Below are 3,172 nucleotides of genomic sequence, written 5' to 3' on the forward strand. Positions count from 1 at the left end.
GCTTGACCGGTTTTGCATTGATGGCCCCGGCTCCACTTGTCACCACATTTGAAGCATAGTCCCTTCTTGATGTAGTCTTGGAGCTCATCTCTAGAAAGCTTCTTGACATGTTGAGGCCGCTCCTTGTACTTCTTCACTTCTTCTTTCCCCTTCCAAGGCCCCTTCGGTGGTAGTGATGTAGAGGCCTTGTTGTTGAAGCTTTCCTTGGACATTTTCTTCTCCATGCCATAGCTTTGGTCCAAGATCTCGGCCATCCTCATAGCTTCTTGTAATCTTGCCGGTTGCTTCAACTTTAACTCCTTGGCAAGCCAAGGCTTCAAGCCGTCAAGAAAAGTGCCCAACAATGCTTCTTCCGACCATCCACTCACCATGGTTTGTAGGAGCCGGAACTCATCAATATATGCTTGCACTCTTCCTTCTTGCTTTAGCTTGGCGAGTTGGCCATGATGATTCACAACGGGAGAAGGCCCCCATTGTGACATGAACTCCTTCACGAAGGCCGTCCACCCAAGCCTCTTGCCATCTTTCTCATATAGGTCACGGATCCACCTCCACCACCGGCTAGCTCTTCCCTCAAGATGGAAACTAGCTAATGTGACCCGATCCCTCCTTGGTACTTCATAGACATCAAAATATTGCTCGGCTTTGTCCATCCATTCATAAGGATCCCCACCGCCGAACTTGGGAAAGTCAATCTTCGGTTTTCTTAGCCCTCTATCTTGGTGTCTTGGGCCCCTAGCATAATCTTCATCATAGTCTTCATTCCTCCTTCTTCCTTCCATGAAGTTCCTCCGGCCTATAGGCCTTTGGTCATGGAATGGATCTCCCTCGGGTTCACTCCCCTCTTCACTATGGCTAGGTCCCTCTTCTTCTATCCACCTCTCAATCTCTATCCCCCGGGCTTCAATTCTTCCTCCTCTCCTCCGAGGCCTCCGGTGATCTAGCTCCTCCATTCGGTTAGCTCGTAGGCTTTCCGCATCACTTCTCCTCTCATCCCTTCCATGACCCCGCCGTGAGGCGTGCGACCATGGCTCCTCATCATTTGATCTTTTATGCTCTCTTTCTCTTTCTTTTTCTCCAATCCTCCTCTCTAACCTCTCCAAGTGAGCATTCATCCCGGCTAGGGTATTGGATAGATTTTCTAGGGTTCGATTTTGGCTTTCAAGGGTTCGGTTTAGGTGGGCCGAACTCCCCTCCAATGCCTCTAGCCGAGCATGGTGAGAATTTGAATTAGCTCCCGACTCCATTGTTTTGCTTCTACAAATGCACCTCCAAACCTCCTTTGGCCGTCACCCAAGGGATGAACCGACCCTCCTTCTTATATATATTTTTGAAAGGTACACCACTCAATCAACTCCAATTACAACAATGGTTTACAACAAATAAGCCTCACAACCCGAGAGTAACGTGTTGTTGCTCTACTTGCTCCCTACCCGGTGTAGTTAGGAGGGCACGAGGTACTACCAGTAGCCTCCCTCTTGTGCCGTCCCTCTATACCCTAACACCGAATAGTTGGGTCAAATAGCGCCGGGTACTACCAGTAGCCTCCCCGTTGGCACTATCCCTATGATGAGCAAAATAGAAGAACAAACCGTCCTCTTTACAACAAAAATGTTCTCACTCCCTTTTGCAAGCAAGGAATTTAAAGTGCCAAAATTTAAGTACTACTTGCAAGTAAAGAACTTCTAGTTTACCCTCCCACACTCACAACAAGAAAGTCTAAGTGCAAGAAGTAGTAGGAATCTTAAGGCTCACTTCTAAGCATGCAAGAAAGTAGTACTCCTTAATTCCACCCCGTATTGAAAATTTCTTGGTTTCAAGGGCGTTACCTCTTTGGAGAGACCTCCCTCGGAAGTCTCTCAATGAAAGCACCAATGTTGGAGGGTGGCTTTCGGCCCCCAAGCCACCACACCAAGTCTTGCTCGTGCGCACCTTGCGGATGCCTTAAAGTTGTTGGAAAAGGGCCGATCGGGTAACGCCAAGGTAGTTGAGCTTGTGCCGCGGTGTGCCAAGCTCTTAAGTAGCCGAGGGAATCAAGGCAAGGGGAGGGTCTACTGGTTGCAGCTTGACCCGACCCTTGGCTTGAGAAGAAAACAATCAAACTTAAGAGTATTTGTGGAGAAAGTTAGAGGAACGCTTGATTGATTCTATTTCCCAAAATGAAGCTTACAAGCAAAATATCTAAGGGAAACTATGATGGGTTTCCCCTAGCCCAAGTCTTGGACAAACCCCAAGACCGAATACAAAGAGACAAGGTCCCTCCCAAGCCACTAAGGCCGAAATACAACAAGTGCTAAGATGCAAGATAAAAGATGTAAGATGGTCAAAAGAGCCTCATTCCCTCTTATTTATAGTGCTCCCCAAGTGGCCCAAGAGTGGCCAAGGCATAGGGGTCTTCATGGCATGAGGAGGGCCAAAGGCTTGGCCAAGGCATGGGCAAGCCTTGGACATAGGCTGTTGGCCCGGCTGGGGCCTTGGCAGGGGGCTGGCAGGCCTATGGCACGGCCTGGGGGCTGTGGCAGGGCGCCTGGGCGCGGCAGGCTGGCTGGCAGGGCGCCTGGGCGCGTGCCAGGGCGCCTGGGCGCGCGGCAGGGCGCCTGGGCGCGCGGCAGGGCGCCAGGGGGCGTGGCAGGGGCGCGGCAGGGCGCCAGGGGGCGCGGCAGGGCGCCAGGGGGCGCGGCAGGGCGCCAGGGGGCGCGGCAGGGGCGCGGCAGGCGCGCGTGGGCGCGGCAGGCGTGCGGCAGGGCGCGGCACGGGCGCCGAGGCGCGGCAGGCGTGCGGCAGGGCGCGGCACGGGCGCCGAGGCGCGGCAGGCGGCGTGCGCAGGGGCGGTCGGGCGCGCGTGGGCGCGCGCGCAGGTCCGGTCGGGCGCGCGTGGGCGCTCGCGCAGGCGGCGCGCAGGGACGGTCGGGCGCGCCTGGGCGCGCGCGCAAGCGGCGAGGTTCGCTGGGCCGAACCTCGCCCGGGCATGCTGGCGGGCGCGCGGCCGGGCGCGCGGGCGGGCGCGCGGGCGGGCGCGCGGCCTGGCGCGCGGGCGGGCGCGCGGGCGGGCGCGCGGGCGGGCGCGCGGGCCCTGCGGTCAGCGGCGAGGTTCGCTGGCCCGAACCTCGCCTGGGCGTGCAGGCGCGCGCCTGGGCGCGCGGGCGGGCGGCTGGGCGCGCGGCCTGTGTCC

Source organism: Phoenix dactylifera, chromosome 10 (assembly GCF_051530095.1).
Source record: "Phoenix dactylifera cultivar Ajwa chromosome 10, Ajwa_hap1_PhDact_Kaust_v1.1, whole genome shotgun sequence".
Classification (NCBI taxonomy): domain Eukaryota; kingdom Viridiplantae; phylum Streptophyta; class Magnoliopsida; order Arecales; family Arecaceae; genus Phoenix; species Phoenix dactylifera.